This window comes from Bombyx mori, chromosome 23, assembly GCF_030269925.1.
Source record: "Bombyx mori chromosome 23, ASM3026992v2".
Taxonomy (NCBI): Eukaryota; Metazoa; Arthropoda; class Insecta; order Lepidoptera; family Bombycidae; genus Bombyx; species Bombyx mori.
This window is the reverse complement of record NC_085129.1, coordinates 3,921,323-3,944,652: the sequence shown is the minus strand read 5'-3', so window position 1 is coordinate 3,944,652 and position 23,330 is coordinate 3,921,323. Positions and strand designations below refer to the sequence as shown.

Here is a 23,330-nt window from a genome sequence, read left to right as displayed (position 1 = left end):
CCTCGGTAACCGTACTCGTCGAACTCGACAAAGAGTTCGCCGTGCAACCTAACCCATGAATCAGCTCGCTGAGTTTCTCGCCGGATCTTCTCAGCGGGTCGCGATTCCGATCCGGTAGTAGATTCATTCGCGAAGCAGCTGCTCTTGAGCTGTTAGGTCTCCTTCGGAGGCGCTCGGGTAGCTGTTAGCTAATCCCACCCCTCCTGGCTGAGCCTTTGCTCGCCCACCTGTCCTGGTGAAACTGGAAAGGCCTCCGGGCCACCAGTAATCCTTCAATCATAAAAAAAAAAAAAAAGGTAGGCAGCGACTTAGCTTTGCCCCTGGCATTGCTGATGTTCATGGGCGACGATTACCACTCACCATCAGGTGGGCCATAAGTTCGTTTGCTTACAAAAGCAATAAAAAAAGTATGAATAGTAATAGTCTGTTTAACTGAATATGACATTCAGCCTAGAAAATCTAAGAAAATTCTAATCAAAAATAAATAAATAAGGTTAACGTGATTCTGTTTTTTTTCTTTTCATTTCGATTTCTCCGTGATACTACTATCTACAGATGGTTTTCAATACAAATTCTATACATAAATGAACAAGATATTTGCTTGTACATATTATGTGTATGTTAAAAGATATTTTCTGATCTCGTTTTTTCATAATTGGATCGAGCGCGTATTAACGTTAATGTAATTTGCTTGAATACACAAGAAACGTAGTTATATATGATTCGATATACTTTAATGTATATATCGACGCTTGAAAGGCAAACGTGACTAAGCGACAATGCGTGAACTTGACAGTAGACTAATTTAAAGTTGAAATTAATTTAAAATTCAATAATAAATTTCAAATAAATTGTTTTAAAAAATAAATGTATTAGTGTTTATTTTTATTATTTTTTATTGTTATTGTCTATAGTATCAATAATTAAATTAATTAGATTGTACTCATCTACCCACTAATGTAAAGCTTTCCTTCTTTGAGAACGGTTAGCTGGCAGATAACTCAATTTCTGAGTTAAGCTCGCCATTTTTTATAATTTATCGTAATTACTGTTTTATATTAACAGTGTGTACAAATAAAGAATAAATAAATAAAAATTCTATTTTAACGAATCTAGCTGTAGGATTGAAATGATTTTAATAGACCTAGAAGTATATATTTTTTGCACATCGAATACGATTATTGCCTATCATTTATATACAAAGCAGTTATTGCCGCTTACTTAAATTTTGTACTGCTTTTTACGAAAATGGCGCGGACGGAGGAGTATCAAATTTCCCACACTTATAGAGAATATAGAGAAGGAGTGCAGAATGATAATATTTATTTAAATTATGCATGATAAATACGTACATTAAATCAATAAAAAAAAACATTACACACACTATCATGTATTTGACATATGCATGCATGCGTGTATGCATACTATTTGTTTGTTGTCAAACTTTTCTTATAATATAGTCTGTGGTCAAATTGAGAATAGAATAACATTGTTTGTCTATAATAATTTGTGTAAAGTGTAGTCTTGGCGAATTCAGTGATTATAATATAGAAGTATAATAGTCTTTAACAATAGAATCATAATAGTGTACAAACTTCAATTAATTATAGTCGAATTTCGACTACCAGGGCCACCACTAGTACGTATAAAACTCAAATCAATAAATTCAAAGAAAGAAAAAAAAAGCACTGAATTAGATCAGCGAGCGTCTCATTTTAGAAGGAAACGAGGAAAGTTTTCGTTGCCGGCTCGCCAAGATTCCCAAACGAGGTTGCTGTGGAGTCTGACTGAATAAAATAGAATTTCAATGGAGAATATTGATATTCATAAGTTCAGAGCCAATCTCGTTGGAGACAATGCGATTTCGTTCAAAGATTTCGTTTCGGTCATTATACGTATCTGTGCATTGAAATGCAGTTTGGTTTGTGTTGAAGCTAAACTATGAAGAGAGATATTGTTTTTATATCTTGATTTAATCATGATCATATTACAGCTACAATGTGGTTGTTGCACGTGCTTCTTATCGACTCTGGTTGTAATAGATTTGTTGTGTAGTTAATATGCAATGTTGCACATTGCAACATGACGTGTATGTATGTGCGATGTCGGGCGACGCTCCTGCGAGGGCAGTCGTTCGCCTACCGCCAGCTAAGCAAGGTGTGCAATAAATGCCTAATATATCATCAGTATTTTATTGAAGAACCCAATGTTACTAAAGATTAAAGGCCGCGTTCACAGATTAAAAAAATTTGGTACGATACAGGTATTTAAGTCATGAAATGTGAAGGTTATAGAATACTAATAATAACTGGCCCCAATTTAGGATTCCCTGTATTATGGGTACCATAGACTGATAAATATGCTTATTTTTAAATATATATAGATAATAAACGCTCAGATAAAGAGCAAACAAACCTGTTAATCACACAATGTTTGCCTGATGTGGGAATCGAACCCACGACTCTGGGCGCACCAATCAGGGCCGTTAACTACCACACCACGGAATAGATAAATCTATTCCGTATACCACACCACTGAGTCAATCGAATCGCAAAACGACGCATAGATTTGTAAAATTGATTTTTGTTTGTTTGTTTAAGGTAATATACATGCGGTACGGTTAGAAGGACGTGTCTCCAAGGATTGTGACACATTTATGTACGTACTGATGAAAAAAAAAAACAAAAAGTAAAATCACTTATCTGGGTTGCTAGAAATTTGACTTTAAGCGTTTTGAAATTAAAAAAGAAATAAAACCTTTTTCATTTATTATATGCTTGTTTTTCTAAGAAATATCCAAACACTGAATTGCTATAAAGTACGAAACTCGTAATATTAGTGAGACGGCAGAGTAGAAGTTTTTGATTCATTGAATTTTCGGCACTTTTACGTTACAAGAGAAACATGATTTATCAGAAAGCAATTTCTGTGTTGGTAAACCCAAACATCGCTGACCTTTCGCAGCATGTTTAGAAAAATACGAAAGGTCTCTTCAGCTACGTGCTCTGTTATAAGCGACTATTTTATTTATTTATATTTTATTTAGCGATTTCAAAATAGAGAGATGGACGTGTATAGGTTTTTCATATATTACATAATATATTGTACTCCTTGAACTTTAAAATATCTTATCATACAGTGTAAAGATAAAAAATATATTATAATATTAGAGTACTCTTTTAATGACAGCTGTCTGTTAGTTCTTTTGTCCGTGGTACTTCTGAGTTATTTGTCCACAGAATTATTTACCTCGTTTCATTAACAAATTTTCTCGACTTTTTATAATAAAGATTCGCGATTCGTGTCCCATTGCGTAATGAAAAGAAAATCGTATATCATTTTCCGCTGTGAGCGAAAATAAGAATACTCGCTCTGCTTTTCAATATGTCATAGGTGTCGAGTTTCATTGGTTAGGGACGTGTGAATCTGACACTTAATATTATTTGTATCCACAAAACCGACCTCTTAAGAACCAAAAGCGGGTGTTCGATTTGTCAGTCTACCAAAGCCTAAATATTTCTTGTGGTCCTTAATCAAGAATTATGTTATTTATTGATTGTACGCGTCACCATTTTTGTTTTCGTACACAACCGAAGCTCTCTTTGTTTTTTTTGGGATGTTATTTATTTAGTTTTATATCTGAACTAGGTGTACCCGTCCGCTTCGCTGGGCATTTAAAATTAACATTATTATTTCTCACCCCCACAAAGATTAACGCCCCCGCAACTGGTGTAGGGAGTCCAACACTCATATAAATATTAGCCTATCCATTAAGTACATATCGCGGTCAGGGTCATCCGTGGTTATCGCACCATCTCCTTTGAGGCGGCGTGTGTACTGGCTGGGACGCCGCCTTGGGTTCTGGAAGCGGAGGCGCTCGCCGCTGACTATAAGTGGCGGGCTGACCTTCGTGCCCGGGGCGTGGCGCGTCCCAGCCCCAGTGTGGTCAGAGCGCGGAGGGGCCAATCTCGGCGGTCCGTGCTGGAGTCATGGTCCAGACGGCTGGCCGATCCTTCGGCTGGTCGTAGGACCGTCGAGGCGATTCGCCCGGTCCTTGTGGATTGGGTGAATCGTGACAGAGGACGCCTCACTTTCCGGCTCACGCAGGTGCTCACTGGGCATGGTTGTTTCGGTGAGTTCCTGCACCGGATCGGAGCCGAGCCGACGGCAGAGTGCCACCATTGTGGTTGCGACTTGGACACGGCAGAGCATACGCTCGTCGCCTGCCCCGCATGGGAGGGGTGGCGCCGTGTCCTCGTCGCAAAAATAGGAACCGACTTGTCGTTGCCGAGTGTTGTGGCATCGATGCTCGGCGACGACGAGTCGTGGAAGGCGATGCTCGACTTCTGCGAGTGCACCATCTCGCAGAAGGAGGCGGCGGGGCGCGTGAGAGACGCACAATCCCGCCGCCGTCGAGCGGGGGCCAGGGAGGCGGATCTCGCCCAAGCCCTGGCCCTCTAAGTGTTTCGGGTCCCCCTCACATGTCGGTCTGGGGACCGGCGAGGGGGGCCTAAGAAGACGACGTGCAAGCTGCTCTGCACGCGTTTTACGCAAGAGCATCCGGGTGATGGAAGGCCGGCTATCCTCGACCCATGCTGGTTCTGGCCCAGCGGGGTATTCCGTAGGGTAACCCACTCTAACCGGCGCCATCTAGGCGGGCTTCGGACAGTCTGCCGACCGAGAGGGCTGGTGGTCGTGGCGCCGACGACCGCCAGTCCGGCGTCCCGAGGGGGAGGGTGATGGGAGAGATGTGCTCCGCACTAAACACTTCACTTTCCCCCCTTTGCCTTTTCATGAGTTCTGTCTCATGCGAGGTTTGGACGTTGGTTGTTGAGCGACAGGAGGTTTTAGTCAGTTCGACTCTGACATACCCCGCCCAGTATCCCCAGAAAAGGGCGGAAGTCCGGCGATTTCCTCCTGACCAAAAAAAAAAAAAAAATCCATTAAGTACATGTATTTTTTATATTGATACCAAGTTTCAAGTCAATCGAATGCATGGTTCAGTAGTATATATTAGTATAAATTAAGTGCTTTGATATTACACTTGAGTGTTATCTCGGAAGGTTCGTTTAAATCCGTCCTTTGAAGTTAAGTTTAGGGTTCAGATATTCATATGTTAAACAGCTCTCGAGGCTTCGAATTTGTATCTTGAATAGCCGTCTTGTGCCTAACTAGATAATTAAAAATCAAGAGTCTGGTTACTCGGAGTAATAAAATCAACTGGCAACTGGCAACTGTTACTGGAACTATGTACAATAAAGGTTTAAGTACTTGTGATAAGACAAATTCAAAGCAGTTACCGTTCACTTAAATATAACTCAAATCTAAATACAGTGTATGTGAAAATACGACATAATTGAGTAGGTAACTAGATACTTGACAAAAATAGTTTTCAACCCTTTTTTTTAACTTTTCTGAATTTTATTTAAGACAAAAAAGCTCACGGCTTGGCACGGCTTGGCGGAGCGGTTATCGGAGCAAACTGATAATATTAGGTTGGGGAAAAAGATTCTTCGATTTTTTAAGAAAATTCATAATATTTTTTATATAGTTTATATATTATAGTTTATTTACATTTAACTATAGTATGTAGGTACCATTTTGTTCGATAACTTTTTGCCATCTTGTAGATAGGGACATGCTTCCATTGCAAATTTTGGGGCTTCTGATCAAAATGCCGCGACAACTGGTTTTGGCAGTCTTCTCGTGATGTTAGCCTGACACTGCCTAAAGAATTCTGAAGAGACCGAAACAGGTGGAAATCTGAAGATCTATATGGCGGATGCATTAACACCTCCCAGCCAAGCTCTCTTAATTTTTGCTGAGTGGCTAAAGATGTGTGATGTCTAGCGTTATCATGATGAAAAACCACACCCCTTCTGTTGATTAATTCCGGCCGCTTTCTCTCAGCTTCTTGCTTTAATCTCATCAGTTATTCGCAGTAGAGTTCAGAATCGATGGTCTTGCCTGGTGATAATAGCTCATAATGAATAATGCCCTTCTAATCCCACCACGCACACAGCATCACCTTGTTGCGAGTTAACCCGGGTTTCGCCACAGTCTGTGAAGCCTGACCGGCCTTTGACCACGACCTTTTTCGCACGTTCTTGTCGTGATCCACTTTTCATCACCAGTTATCACCTTCTTCAAAAATGGTTCGGTTTCATTACATCGTAATAAAGAATCACAAATGAGTACACGGTGCATTAGGTTTCTTTCAGTGAGCTCGTGAGGTACCCAAATATCGAGCTTTTTTGTGTACCCAGTTTTTTTCAAATGCGCCAAAACTATTTTGTGGTCAACTCCCAGTTCTTCAGCTACGTCGTAACTACTGATATGCCGATCTTACTCCACTTTTTCAAAAATGATATCCATTTTATCCGTAATAGGGCGACCAGAGCGACGTGCATCTTTGACATCAAAATTTCTGGATTGAAAACGCTTAATCCCAATTTGTGCTACTCTCACAGACACTGCAGTAGGTCCATAAACATCGCAAATTTTTTTCGCGGCTTGCGTTGCATTTTTACCTTTTTTGTAGTATAATTTTAAAATGTATCGAATTTCTTCATTAGATTGACTCATATTGACAGTACGAAAAATAAATAAAAATCATACATTTTCCTAATTTGAATTTGAAATTATTTTCTTTAAAATTTAAACTTTTAATGATACCAAAACCAACCAGATACAAATAGTACAGCCAAAGAGATTTTATTACAAGTTCATACATTCTATAATGCGGAAAGACTTTTCCCCAACCTATTATAAAAATTTCAAAGTATAAGTTTGATTTTGAAAGATAGGAATGCCGTCATAGCAACGGTAATGAAAGCTTATAAAATGAAATGAAATGAATAAATGAAAATTACGTGAGTTCTATTGCTTTATAAGCGAATAAAATAGCGAAAGAAATCACTCGATTTAGCTAAATTAAGCATAAAATAAAATAACTTTACTTTAGTATAAGTTTCATACAGTGTTTCCGAGAAAGCTGTCAAGATCTCGGCAGGACTGGCATTAGCATTTCGAAGGGAATTACTTTGGTGTATACTGCCAAAGTCGAACAACTGGATGCGAAGTAATCCGCTGCCGTCCCAGCTCCGGACTAAACAAACATCCTTGCTTGCGTCTTCAGTTTGGACGACAGGACCGTAATCGGACAATTGTTGCGGAGGCTCAACTGATAATTCGTCTTCTTGCATTAAAACGTTGTAATCTCAAAACTTACTAAATTTTATAGGAGAGAGTTTTAAAGGTTTAACATATGGTATTTTTAATATTAATCATCTTTTTAATCGTCTTTTACTTAAATTAAGATAAAATTATGTATTAATTTTGTTAACAGTAGTCAAAATATAGGCAGACTAAAAAAAAAAACTAAAACTAAACTCTTTTGACAGTATTTATTAGAAAAATACCGGTGATATCAAATGATTCCGCATATTAACTCAATTTCGAATATTTTTGGAAATTGTACACTTTTAATGCGAAAATATGAATTGAGGCCGTCGGGCAGATACTTTGGAATATTAGTTTAAATTAAATTGAACGCAAATTTGGAATACTATATAATATCCTTCTCCTAACATCGTTCTCCTGTTATGAGGGTCGTGACTCCCCCGCTGCATCAATCTCTCTTGTACGACTGTTTTCCATCGATCGCGATCCTTGACCTCGTGGAGGGCATCGTGGAGGAATTTGGTCCGACCATCTCGTGGAATTGCATCCTCTGGGACGTTTGTCCTCTATCTTGCTCGTCACCATCAGCTGCTCAATATTGTGATCCTCCTTTCGAGTAATGTGTCTAAAGAACTCCAATACTCTACGAATGCTTATTGTGGAGAGTCTAGTTTTAATCTAGTTATAATCTAAAACTATGTATAATACTATATAATGTAAGTGAAATCTGTGCTTCGGTGAGTTCCTGCACCGGATCGGAGCCGAGCCGACGGCAGAGTGCCACCATTGTAGTTGCGACTTGGACACGGCGGAGCACACGCTCGTCGCCTGCCCCGCATGGGAGGGGTGGTGCCGTGTCCTCGTCGCAAAAATAGGAAACGACTTGTCGTTGTCGAGTGTTGTGGCATCGATGCTCGGCGACGACGAGTCGTGGAAGGCGATGTTCGACTTCTGCGAGTGCACCATCTCGCAGAAGGAGGCGGCGGGGCGCGTGAGAGACCCGCAAGCCCGCCGCCGTCGAGTGGGGGCCAGGGAGGCGGAGCTCGCCCAAGCCCTGGCCCTCTAAGTGTTTCGGGTCCCCTTCATATGCCGGTCTGGGGACCGGCGAAGGGGGCCTAAGAAGACGACGTGCAAGCTGCTCTGCACGCGTTTTACGCAAGAGCATCCGGGTGACGGAAGGCCGGCTATCCTCGACCCACGTTGGTTCTGACCCAGCGGGGTATTCCGTAGGATAACCCATTCTAACCGGCGCCATCTAGGCGGGCTCCGGATAGCCTGCCGACCGAGAGGGCTGGTGGTCGCGGCGCCGACGACCGCTGGTCCAGCGTCCCGAGGGGGAGGGTGATGGGAGAGATGTGCTCCGCACTAAACGCTTCACTTTCCCCCCTTTGCCTTTTCATGGGTTCTGTCTCATGCGAGGTTCGGACACGGGTTGTTGAGCGACAGGAGGTTTTTGTCAGTTCGACTTCGACATGCCCCGCCCTCCATCCCCAGGGGAGGGCGGAAGTCCGGCGATTTCCTGCGGACCCAAAAAATAAATAAATTGTGAAATCTGTGATTACGTGCATTAATATATTTAATTTTTATGATAAATTTTAGAATTATTAGTCGTTGTCATCTAAGTTCATTATATGAGGACGTAAATAGTATAGTATCATACTCATGCTTAATTCAAGTGAATTCAATTCAATTTACGAAGTCGATAACATTGACGTTGGGGTTTTTAAATATGTTATGTTTAGTTCGAGTTAAGCAAGTGCAAGTCGCCTATTGTTAAATAACATCTATGTTGTTTTTGAACGGAACTTGGAGCAAGTCGCTTGTATTATTAAACTACTAAAATTACTATGCTACTAATAATTTATAATTATGGAATAATTTGGGGGTCTTATAGAAAGCGATCTAAATACGCACAGTATCAATTTGAGAAATACGTCGTTTCCATATTTCTGCATAGCAACAGTATTTTATATCTATTAAAATAAGACCCTAACGGAGGAGTAGTTGTTTATTGTTTTGAATTATTATGAAAAAAAAGTTTTATTAAATTTTTGTCTTGTTACTGGGCCAACGTGAAGGCGCATAGTTCGTACTTAAAATAACCATTCTTTATATTAATTTATATAATAATATGTATTTAGTCCAGAAATGAGGATATGCGACCGCTTTTCCAACTTTTATTTATTTTTTATTGCTTAGATGTGTGGAGTAGCTCACAGCTCACCTGGTGTTAAGTGGTTACCGAAGCCCATAGACATCTACCACGTAAATGAGCCACCCATCTTGAGATATAATTTCTAAGTCTCAGTATGGTTACAACTGCTGCCCCATCCTTCAAACCGAAGCGCATTACTTTCACGGCAAAAATAGACAGGGGGTTGGTACCTACCCGTGCGGACTCACAAGAGGTCCTACCACCAGTAAAACTGCTGATAGTACTTCGTTATTATTCCTTAAGAGTACCAGCCCTCAGCTTATTTGATATTTAAGCATCCCCACTGCTCCGATTCATATCTTGAGTATAGTAGGGCATTGGTAGCCCGCAAGAGACGGTAAAATGGTGCTATCTATTACTATCGCAAAGACATTGATTTAGGTGGTGGAGGTTTTTAGAAACAAACTCAAAATCCACCTAATGCACAACGGTTACCATTATTCAAATTTCGCGCCAGAACCTTAAATTTTAATAGGTCTATAAATATAGAATATTCTAGAAAAAAAACGCTGTCAAGGCAGTGGTATATTAAATATTACAGTTAACAAAATTTGTATTCTATAGCTTACATCCAGATGGATATATAATGCATTTGTATGGACTTGAAGCGGCCTTTTATTTATCCTAATGACATACCTCGTAAATGCATTAAAGCTGGAGGTGCGTTCAAACTTGTATGGAATGTCGATTTTTGCATTGGCACGTCGCTGGAGCATTTTGATGGCAGATATTATAAGAATTCCGCTCCCTCAATGTAGGGATCAGAATGTCAATCGGCTCTTAATACCTATCGTTGATAAGTGATTTACGATTAAAACGTGACGCCTGAAATTTGTGGGCGTTTTCGAATATTTTACGCGAACAACTTCAATTTGACGAATTTTCAACTGAATGCAAATACTTTGTTACGTACTAGGCGCGTCTTGCGGTTTTGCTCGCGTCAAATTTGTGATGCGGTCATGAGGGAACGAGGGAACGTGATATATTTGTAGATGTAAAATGAGCCTCTGTTGCTACTACAGTCAATCTGGGTAACTTTGTCCCGCGATGCGAACAAATTTGTACGTATTGTCTTAGTGTTACTGGACATTAATAAAAAATATGGATTTTCCGTGGGTTTTAAATATTTACAATTGAAATTTAAATGATTTTGCATGAGCATAAAGTGAAAATCTCATAAAATTGACAAAAAAATTGTGGGCCAATGTTATATTGAGAGCGGGGTAACTTTGCCAGTATAAGAACTGGCAATACAATTTTGATGTATTTTTACGTTTAAAGGCTTATGATAGCATTGGATATTTTTTTATATAAATAAATTAGGTCGCCATCTTGTGACAGCTGTTTACCAAAAAAATAAGCTTTAAATTTAGGATTGTCAGTAAAATTCAATGTAAGTGTGTTTGAAAAGGACCTTTATTTATAAGAACTTATTTATCTTCTATTTATTAAAACAAATCAGTCTTTCTCAGAAAGACTTTCTCAGTCTACAAATCAACGTAACAGTTTGGTGGCGCTCCAGGTATTGTTGACGAGCGAATGAGCTCAGACACAGGATCGATATAAACTATTATATGTATGTATGTATGTGTGTATATATGAATGTATGTATCGACGCTTGAAAGGCAAACGTGACTAAGCGACAATGCGTGAACTTTACAGTACACTAATTTAAAGTTGAAATACCTGAAAACAAAATTTATTTTAACGAATCCAGCTGTAGTAGAATCTAGCTAGTAGCTGTAGGATTGAAATGATTTTAATAGACCTAGAAATATTATTTTTTTGCGCATCGAATATGGTTATTGCCTATCGTTTATGTACAAAGCAGTTATTGTCGCTTAGTCACTTTTGCCTTTCAAGCGTCGGTATGTATGTATATGTATATGTGACTGTGATTGTGTATATATGTATATATATATACTTTTGTGTGTGTATGTATTCGTAACTTAATATAAATTTCATTGCACCTACCACTATTTAGTCTGCACTACCTTTGGTTGACTGGTAGAGAATGTCTTAGGCATTAAGTCCGCCAATGAAAATTTTACATGAAGTGTAATAAATAAATAAATTGCCAAAATACATTTTGAAGACGAACTTTAAAATTAATATTATAAGATTATTTAATAACGTATTGAAATCCTTACACAGTAATGGGAAATCAAGTTAATAAAACATTTCAGTCGTGTACGTTTTTCAAATTTCGTTATTTCACTTATAAAAACAAATACGTACATCGTATAAATTTATTTCAACTAAACTTCGTAGCTAGCGGGAAAGCTATTAACTCACACGCGACGCGGAAACCGCTAATTCATAAAGTAGCGTCGAAAAGCCAAGCGAGCTTTGATTTAATTATTTTTTCTATTTCATGAAATTCGAGAGCTGTAATTAAACCGGGAAAGGCGATTTTGCTAATCCGGTCATTTAAACTCGTAATAAATTTCCAACTTTTTTTTCTTTTTTTTTATTGCATAGATGTGTGGACGAGCTCACAGCCCACCTGGTGTTAAGTGGTTACTGGAGCCCAAAGACATCTACAACATAAATGCGCCACACACCTTGAGATATAGTTCTAAGGTCTCAGTATAGTCACAACTAACCCTCAGTTTTCGCATTGTCAAGCTTAATAATTCCTCGATGTCCAGAAATGAGGACGAAGGGCCCGTTTCGTCTGCGTTTAATTGATTGCGAATATGTGTCATCCATTTTAGTTGTAGTAGCACGAGTGTTCCGGACGAATTAGATTTTGTACTATTAACATGAATGTCCACTATTGTTCCTTGCGATGTATTAGGTATTGGATCAAATTTTCATAAATTATTAGTATTTTTTTATTAGTGAACCTACTTTAAGTTGTTTTAAATCTTAATGAGCCGTTTAAAGCACTGATTTTTCGCTACGGACTAGATTGAAGGTCAAAACTTCAGAAAATCTCAGTAAAAACTTTTTTTTATTGCTTAAATTGGTGGACGAGCTCACAGCCCACCTGGTATTAAGTGGTTACTGGAGCCAATAGACATCTACAACGAAGATTTTCTCCGATCACCCTCTTCGGCCAACCTATACCCTGGGCCAGGAAGGTCAAGTACCCGGGTGTCACCCTGGATGCATCCATGACATTCCGCCCGCATATAAAAACAGTCCGCGACCGTGCCGCATTTATTCTCGGCAGACTCTATCCTATGATCGGTAAGCGGAGTAAAATGTCCCTTCGGAACAAGGTGATACTTTACAAAACTTGCATAAGGCCCGTCATGACTTATGCGAGTGTGGTGTTCGCTCACGCGGCCCGCACACACATAGACACCCTTCAATCCCTACAATCCCGCTTTTGCAGGTTAGCCGTTGGGGCTCCGTGGTTCGTGAGGAACGTTGACCTACACGACGACCTGGGCCTAGAAACAGTTCAGAAATACATGAAGTCAGCGTCGGAACGGTACTTCGATAAGGCTATGCGTCATGATTATCGCCTCATCGTTGCCGCCACTGACTACTCCCCAAATCCTGATCATGCAGGATCCAGTCACCGTCGACGCCCTAGACACGTCCTTACGGATCCATCAGATCCAATAACCTTTGCATTAGACGCTTTCAGCTCTAACACTAGGAGCAGGCTTAGGGACCCCGGTAATCGTACTCGTCGAACTCGACAAAGAGGTCGACGTGCAACCTAACCTATGCATCAGCCCGCTGAGTTTCTCGCCGGATCTTCTCAGTGGGTCACGATTCCGATTCGGTAGTAGATTCATTCGCGAAGCAATTGCTCTTGAGTCGTTAGGTCTCCTTCGGAGGCGCTCGGGCAGTTGTTAGCAAATCCCACCCCTCCTGGCTGAGCCTTTGCTCGCCCACATGTCCTGGTGAAATTGAAAAGGCCTCCGGGCCAGCAGTAATCTTTCAATTATAAAAAAAAAAACTACAACGTAAATGCGCCACCCACCTTGAGATATAAGTTCTAAGGTCTCAAGTATAGTTACAACGGCTGCCCCACCCTTCAAACCGAAACGTATTCTTCGCTGCTCGAAACGCTGCTTCACGGCAGAAATAGGTGGGGTGGTGTTACCTACCCGTGTGGACTCACGAGAGGTCCTACCACCACTTTTATTCTTGACTATTTCAATTTACATATTTATTTCGTTGGGAAATCAATAAATAACGAGGATGGTGGTATTTAATCGTGTATAAATCGATCCTTTTTGTATGGACGTCCCAATGAGTTCACGACGTAAATCGACGTATATCAACGTGAATTCTACCACCTATGTATAATTAATACTGATGGCAGGGCGTCCTCTGAGGCCGTCCGGGTAAGTATCACCTCTCTCTATGTCCATATTGGCCGCGAAGCGATTATCGTTTCAAGATTAAGAGGGTCTACTATACCACTGAGATTTAGACCTCATGTCTCAAGGTGGCAGCATTCGCCTTATGCCACGAGCCATGAGCACCGTTAACCGCTCAACACCAAATGTACCGTGAGCTCGTACATCATTTCAGGCAAACGATTTACAGTATTAATTCCGAAGTAATTTCACACTAATATTTTAAGAATAGACTTCAAGCCTTAAAATGGCAAAAGAAAGTCGATGTAGACATTAATGTAGGTTGATTAAGTTTAGCCTAATAAAGCTGAAAGCAATTCTAGAGTATTCCGTGAACAAAGTAAAGGTTCTTGATTTGAATTTCTACAAGAGAGTCTTTGTGGGTGTTTACACAGAAAGCTTTCGGCGTAGACGATACTAAAAGTCGGTCTTTATGTTTATTATAATAATAACTAGCTTTTAATCGCGACTTCGTCCGCGTGGCATATTTACTTTGGCATAACGCTAAGTTTTTCCCGCCTCTTCATTTACGTAGAAAGTGAAAATATTTTTAAATAAAAGAATGTTAAGGAGTTATTTAAGGTACCAAAGTCACGCTTTATAACCGACATCAAAAGAGGAAGTTATCAATCCGAGCATAATTTTTTTATCTATATGTTTTCACCGATTTCTCGAGAATGCCTGAACCGATTCTGATTAAAAAAAACCTTTTTTTTTGTTGGAAATGGTAGACTTACCGAATGATCCTGTAATCATCAAGATGTGATGATGGGATCCTGGAGAAATCCCGAAAAATCTATAATTGTCAAAGCCTACCTTAAAGTGATTTGGGTGTTTCAATGTTATAATGAATAACGTATTTATTTGGATAGGGATTAATATCATCTTTATAAAAACACCTTCACAAACAATGCTTTATTTTAGAACAAATTTGGTTAGCATAAAAACGTTGTAGTGAGCCAACCTTAACATATAGAAATATGCAGTCGGGGACTTTTTTTAGAGCTTGTAAAGGGTATCAATTCTCTCATACATTATTGTAGCGAAACTTGACTCTAAATGAAACGGTTGTCTGGAAGAGATCGCTTTTAGCGATAAGACCTAACCTACCTTGAAGTCGTCGTGGCCTAACGGATAAGGCGTCCAGTGAATTCGTGTTGAGCGATGCACCGGTGTTCGAATCTCAGGCGGGTACCAATTTTTCTAATAAAATACGTACTCAACAAAATGTTCACGATTGATTTCCACCGTGGAGGAATAACATCGTGTAATAAAAATGAAACCCGAAAAATTATAATTTGCGTAATTACTGGTGGTAGGACCTCTTGTGAGTCCGCGCGGGTGGGTACCACCACTCTGCCTATTTCTGCCGTGAAGCAGTAATGGGTTTCGGTTTGAAGGGTGGGGCAGCCGTTGTAACTATACTTGAGACCTTAGAACTTATATCTCAAGGTTGGTGGCGCATTTGCGTTGTGGATGTCTATGGGCTCCAGTAACCACTTAACACCAGGTGGGATGTGAGCTCGTCCACCCATTTAAGCAATAAAAAAAAAACCTAATGGAAATATCTCTCTCTCTCTCTGGGACTGGAATTTCAAGTCGTAGGGCGCATCATTATGAGTTCGGCGAATTGTTTTAGGTATTCAAAGATTGACATAAAACGTTCTTTTGTTAACGTTAGGAACAGAATATTGTTTCGGGTTTTTCGCTGGTCACTCACGTTATTGGGTTGGGACTGACGCATTTTTTCCGAGCGCTTTTAATAGTTTTACAATAATCTATTTTAATATTAGTCGATTAGTGCCAATGCTGATGTAAGTTTTTTAATGATATGTATTGTTTTTTAACTTATATCTGACAAGTTTTGATATTTACAAATATTGCTGGTTCATATAACAAGACTTGGGTAATCTTAACTACGAAATTAACAGACACAAAATAATGCAAATGATGAATTGAACGAGCTGTTTAAACTATTGGAATCCTGTGCTGGTTTATCACATAGCGTTTCCACCAGCGTTATGTTAAACCGAGATTGGGTTTATCGCGAAAAGAGAGCGCACTTAATTACTTATAAATAAAAGTTAGTATATCAGTAATTAAAAGTGTTTGCTCAAATTTTCTCTACTAGTAATGTTTGTTGTATATTATTGGCTATAAATTGGCTACTATTCGATCAAGCTATTCTGTAAAAATGGATACAAATTTCGTTAAACAGTGGGGAAATAAATCGCAATTGATGACGTCTTGCTTATTTTTTTTTATTGTGTGAAATTGGCGTCTCTAATAAATACAATATATTTCACTATTTCGTTTACTTTAGTCTTAAAACATCCTTTTAACCTTTGAAGGTGAGAGCAGTGGCTATATCGACTGAAAGAAATAGATTTCGAGATGCTTCGGTATAACCTTGTAGCATCTTATTTATTCATTTGACTTACATTTTTTTGGCTTGGTAGTTTCCAAACCTTGTTTGGAATACTTTCTGATTTGTTTTTATCAAAGATTCGATCTTAGAGGATCTGATTGATACACATAAGCGTTGATTACATTTATTGGTCGTCTAAAGCTAGAGCCAAGATGTATGGTTGTTATCAGTTGGGGGATCGACTTTAAGTAATTGCCAAAGTTAAGGGGTCTTATCTACTGTTGTGAAGACGGTAGTACATTTTGATGATTGATTTAGTGAACCGATTCCATTTTGAACTACTCATAGAATGTATACGGAACCTAACCCTGAAGTTGATTAATTTTGAATTGTGACCTGTGAAATTCGATTAGTGTTCCTCTAAATTAAACTTTGAATTTAATCTTCTGTTTCAGTATAAGACTTCCGAACGTACATTGGTTAATAGGTGAGAGTCGAGTTTGGTAAAAACTATTCTAAGGTATCATGAAGCTGATATATAGGTACTGTCGAATTTAAAATTTAATTGTTTTAAATATATTGTAAATGGGTATTTTGGAATCAGTACTTAAATTTTTTTTTTATTTGCCTAGATGTGTGGAAGAGCTCACAGCCCATCTGGTGTTAAGTGGTTACTGGAACCCATAGACATCTACAACGTAAATGCGCCACACACCTTGAGATATAAGTTCTAAGGTCTCAGTATAGTTACAATGGCTGCCCCACCCTTCAAACCGAAACGTATTACTGCTTCACGGCAGAAATAGGCGGGGCGGTGGTACCTACCCGTACGGACTCACAAGAGGTCCTACCACCAGTAATTACGCAAATTATAATTTTGCGGGTTTGATTTTTATTACACGATGTTATTCCTTCACCGTGGAAGTCAATCGTGAGCAATTTTTAAGTACGTATTTCATCAGAAAAATTGGTACCCGCCTGCGGGATTCGAACACCGTTGCATCGTTATATACGACTGCACCGGACGTCTTATCCTTTAGGCCACGACAACTTCACGTACTTAAATGTACGAAAATATTTGTAGGTAGTAGAGGTAAGGTAGAGTGATATTGTTTACTATTGGGTTTGAAAACCGAGCGTTGCAGTTTAAGACTACTTAGCTTAAAGCATCAATCCGCTGAGTTTCTCGCCGGATATTTTCAGCGGGTCACGATTCCAATCTGATGGGAGATGAACTTGCGCTGCAATTGTTCTTCAGCTAATAAGTCTTTTTTGTGCATCGGGTAACTGTTAGCGAATCATCCTCTCCTACCTGAGCCCTCGAATTCGTTCTGGGCGAATAGCAAGGCCTCAGGACCAAGCTAATCTTACCTTAGAAATGCACCTCACTGGTGGTAGGACCTCTTGTGAGTCCGCACCGTCGCCCTACCTATTTCTGCCGTGAAGTAGTAATGCGTTTCGGTTTGAAGGGTAGGGCAGCCGTCGTAGCCATACTGAGACTTTAGAACTTATATCTCAAGGTGGGTGCGCATTTATGTTGTAGATGTCTATGGGCTCCAGTAACCACTAAACACCAGGTGGACTGTGAGCTCGTCCACCCATCTAAGCAATAAATAAAAAAAGAAGTTAATATTGAGACTATACTTTTTGAGAAATGCTCAATGGAGCGGATAATTTCCATGTCTCTGTTACATATCGCTCAAGTATTTTTGTATAAATATAAGAAGAATTTACCGAAAAGAGAACAAAATTTGCTTGAACATATCATTTTCGTGTAAAACAACAATGAAAACGATATCTTTTGATCGTTATATAACATCACCTAAAGGAATAGATTCCCTGAAAGGATTACCAATTACTTTCGGCTGCAGATTACAAGCCAATAGCAACAATTCAGTTAAAATTTTGCTTCGATCACATTCAATTATCACCACTTTTAAGAGAAATACTTTAACAAATGAAATGTCTCGGAACATTGTTCTCGAAACAATATTCTAAAGTAAAACGAATGTCTAGAATTGAAGGCTCGTAGATCTCGAGATTCACAATGCTTCAACTCGTCCTTAGGCTCAAGGAATAATACACACACGTTCTGAAGTTATCTAGAAACTTCGATATAACTTCTCGTGTTACGACCAAAACAGATATGGTATTGGGAAATCTGCGTAAAATTTAACTTCATAGACACATGTCTATAGATAGATATTATATCTTACTGAGGTACTAGGCGTAGTGTGAGGTTGCATAAGTTGAGACCACCGTCTTGCCTACTGCTATCGTGAAATATACTTGCATTAGTATTTTATGTAATTTATAGTATTTGAGGTAAGTGAAGGACTAGCCATACAGTTGAAACATCGATCTTATGTCCAAGGTTTATTTTCTATCTATGCTAATAGTCTTGTCTTGAGAGGCCATGTCGGCGTTACCTTAGCGTGTAGGTGAGCTCTCGGGGCTCAAACCGGAGGTGTTGCTAACATTAGCACTAGCTGGAGCAGTGCTTCGCAGAATCTACCACCGGATCGGAAACGCGAGCCACTGAGAAGATCCGGCGAGAAACTCAGTGGTCTGTGTTTATGGGTTAATTTACTCGCCGAGCCCTTCGTTACAAGCGACGGATTCGGCGGGGACGGTGATCGGCAAGATAAATGGTGGAATTCACGCTGTTATCACGGTCAGCACTTAACACGAGGTGGGTTGCGAAGTCTTGTGCGTATCGATCAAAATTAAGATCTCGTCTTTGAAAGTGGAGCGTGTTATGATGAATTCCAGTTTCCGGCCTACGTTTATAACAATAGCTATTGGATAAAGTGTCCATTTACTTCAATAAAATAAAAAAAGAAGCCGTAATAAAAAAAAATAGGAGCGGCTTATTCCTTTTGAAGATCCACGTATCTAATAACAGTACGTGAAATTCTTATGAAATCATCGATCCATAATCTGCAGATGATGTGATTTCGTTTCGTCGGGTACCCGGGGAACCGGCATAATTTTATTACAAATCACTTGATAGTACCTATTTCCGCGTCGCATTTTTATAACACAGTCCATATTTTTATCGTGTTTGTCAAGTATAGAGTTTATTCGCTTGAGGGTAGGACACATTATCAGATACTACTCGAGTTTAGTTTAAAACCCAATTAATTCTTCGTGGTAGAAATAAGCAAGATGAAGAATGAAGCTACCTGTCTTTACACGCTCTGTACAACACGCTCTATTTATCTGAGTGCAGTTTACACCATAAGTAACTATATTTGAGACTTTAGAACTTATATCTCAAGGTGGGTGGCGCTTTTACGTCGTAGATGTCTATGGGCTCCAGTAACCACTTAACACCAGGTGAGCTGTGAGCTCGTCCACCCATTTAAGCAATAAAAAAAATACTAATAGTAAGAAGGAGCTAGATAATAAAGTTAGGTATGATGCTGGAACAGATAGGTTATCATGCAGTAACTCGATAATACTGGGATCACGTATCACATATCTTTTTTGATTGTTTCGCGGCAAAATAGAAAGTGGTGGTACCTACCTATGTGAGTTCACAAGGCGCCCTACCAACATTAATCGCACAAATTATATTTGTCTGCAGGTTTGATTTTCCTTCATCGTATTTCCTTATATTTCTTTTATTATTCCTTCATTTTGAATGTCATTCGCGAAGACGTGTTAAGTACGTATGTCTTTCGAAAAACGGGTACCTATCTGCGAAATTTGAGCACGAACATAGTGAAAATCAAACCCGCAAAATTTTAATTTGCGTAATTACTGGTGGTAGGACCTCTTGTGAATCCGTACAGGTACCACCATACGTACAGGTACAGGTACCACCGCCCTGCCTATTTCTGCCGTGAAGCAGTAATGCGTTTCGGTTTGTCCGTTTGAGCTGTGAACTCGTCCACCCATCTAAGCAATAAAAAAAAGTGTTTTAATTAGCGACAAAAGAGCCTATTATCATTAATATTCTCGGACCAAGATACTCCAATAAAATATGTTGACATTTGAAATTCGTCAATTGGCTAACAATACCATGGAATTCATTGCTTAGTTTTCAATAGGTAATGGAGCTTATTTATGGGAACTTGATTATATATTTGACAAAATCCATGAAAGATTTTAAGGCTTTTTTTCATCTACTAAGAATTTAACCAAATTGAGTAGCTTGTAATGTTAGATTTTCATAGAATTTAAGTACTACATGAGATGTTTTGAAACAAAAAAAAAGAGTCATTAAAATCGGTTCGACTCGAAGAAAGTTCTGAGTTAACACAAAAAACAATAGTCAAAGTGAGAGTCTCCTCCTTTTTTGAAGTCGGTTAACGGAACCAAAAAAAAAACCAAACCCTTGGCTAGAAAATTTTGGCGGGATCAATTTTATCTGCAATGCAATACTTTTAAAGAAAACGAATTTGATCCATGGCACTTTTCAACTGGATCAGATTTCAAAGCAACTCCACCACTCGACCTAAAAACTTTTGATTTTACAAGACTTCAGTTTTCATAATTCTTAGTTATGAAATAAAATTGAGTTTTGTATTATTATATAAATTTGAAATAGTTCATTATAGAGAACAGTACTTTTCCGAAGGATTTTTATTTGTGTAAGTCCGATTTTATGACGAATAAAATTGATTTATTTAAATGTTAGTTGACAATCAGATCTAAGTTTTTGTATTCATACGTGCAATCATTCTCTTGCTCTTCTCCCAGTCACCTGAGGTCGGCGCAACATGTTTTCTCCTTCCATACTTCTCTATCATATACCATTTTTTCGCTCACTCCCCTTTTTCACATATCGTCTTTCACGCAATCTATCCATTTTTTCTTATGTCTACTTCTTCCTATATATCCTTCTACATTCATAGTTAACACTCTCTTACCAACCATACGTGCAGTTTGGAGTAATAATTTTCTCTTTCAAATCGGCGAGCTCAAAAACGCCTATTCATCAGTATTCAATGTATAAGATTATTGGTAGTCATGTCAGAATTTGGGGTGTATTTTACATAACATATTGAATTTTCACCACTCAGAAATACTATTTCAATACGAAAAATTTCTAGTTGTTGGTATTCATTATGGCGAAGGAGCAATCCAAGATTAACGCGAGAAAGTTCCTTAAAGCAAGCCTACTAAATTGTGTGAACTGAAACTTTACAATTAAGGCTATGAATATAGGATATCACTACATAGTATAAAACAAAGTCGCTTTCTCTGTCCTTATATCTGTCTGTCCCTATGTATGCTTAAATCTTTAAAACTACGCAACGGATTTTGATGCGGTTTTTTTTAATAGATAGAGTGATTGAAGGGTAAGGTTTATATGTATAATAACATCCATTAAATAGTGGAGAAATTAATAATAAATTACAGTTACCGAAGCGAAGCGAAGGCGGGTCGCTAGTGTGCTAATAAAATATTATTTGCTTTCATTCGGCCTAAACTTGTTTTTATTGGGCAAATTAATTCCCGCACTGGAGGCTGCTAGAGTTCTATTCGCTTTAGATATTAGATAAAAGTTGAATAAGCTGTTTAATGCAATCAATATTTCTTCGTACTACTACTTAGATTGGAAATAATTATTCTTAATACGTGTTTTTCTGTTTCCCGACACTTGTGCAAATTATTCACAGATGCAAAACCGTTTATTAAAAATCATTATTTTTCACTTTTTAAATTTGATAAAACAAAATAATTCTCATAAATCCACTTCTGACGATTCACTCATAAAATTTAAAATATCTAAGTTATTTTTTACCCAGTAAAGAGATAAGATATTCTATTTTATATCTATACTGTATACAGTTAGGATTTACTGTCCACGCTCTATGACCATATTTTGTCCTTTAATCAAAGTTTATGACAAAAACGAAATAGTGGTACGGGACTTGGTATCCAATCTCGAAGAATTGCAGCATTTCGTGTCTGAATGACGACGTCCCCAGCACTACAGTGCAGTAAAGTTTAGTTGAAATAAGATTGACGGTCCTACAAAAAGAATCGACGTCAAAATATCCAACTAAAACGGATTTTGATTTATGTAATTCATTGTGCACATTATCATTGACAAATAATGACGTAATTATTCTAATAGATGAATTGGAGTAGATTTGAAGAAAGAACTCAATAGTCACTCTTTGCTTGGCGGTATCGTTTGCCAAAGGCTGCGAGAGGTATGGCTGTATTACCTTAATTATTTATTTATTACACTTCATGTAAAATTTACATTAGCAGACTTAATGCCTAAGGACTCCCAACCAAAGGTAGTGCAGAGTAAATAGTGGTAGGTGCAATGAAATTTATATTAAATTACAAATATATACACAAAAATACATATATACACAAACACATATACATACATATATAGATACGTATATACATATAATGGTTTATACAGTATTCAAAGGAATATATTAATAAATTCACTTAACAAATAACTTCATCGTAATAAAACATATTAAGTTTAAGGAAAAAGAAATGTATGAAACGTAAATGTGTTCTCATTTGCTCAAGTTCGGGCTCTTGTTAATGATGGCGGGAGCCACGTTTGAGAAAGAGAGAGAGAGAAGAAAGAATATACTTTATTGCACACCAAAACACAATTAATATTAAAAACAGTCAACAAGCAGATATATTTGTACAATAGTCGTTCTTATCGCTAAAAGTGATCTCTTGCTGACGACCGATTCATTTGCAGAAATCCTGAAAAGATAAAGATACAGCAGGTATGTTGCGGTGTACTATTAACAAAATATTAAGAAAATACATATATACAATTAATAGATATATACCGTTTACATATAATATAAAATGACTATATGATTTTTTAACACGGTTGCAGTAACGCTAATATTTCATCAGTTAGAGTAGATAGTTAAGGGGCCACAATTTACAAACTCTAAAACTGACAACAGTGACGTCGCAGGTCACCGCCTTATAAATTTTAATATTCTCCGAAATCTATACATTAATACGTGAAGCAAAAACTTTGTATCCCTTTTTACGAAAATTGCGCGGACGGAGGAGTATGAAATTTTCCACACTTATAGAGAATATAGAGAAGAAGTGCACAATGCTAATATTTTTTTTAAATAATGCATAAAAGATACATTAAATCAATAAAGAAAACATTACACACACTACATACCATGTGTTTGACGCACACACGCATGCATACTATTTATTGTCAAACTTTCGTTCTTGACGTCTGTGGTCAAATTGATAATAGATTTAATATTGCTTG

General features: G+C 38.3%; 1 long non-coding RNA gene across 1 annotated transcript; it reads left to right on the top strand.

Moving 5' to 3' along the window:
• Nucleotides 1–978: 978 nt before the first annotated feature.
• On the top strand, nt 979–2,772 carry LOC101747155 (uncharacterized). The gene is made up of 2 exons (XR_009976236.1): nt 979–2,252; nt 2,601–2,772. It is a non-coding gene; the product is annotated as an uncharacterized LOC101747155 (long non-coding RNA).
• Nucleotides 2,773–23,330: the final 20,558 nt, after the last annotated feature.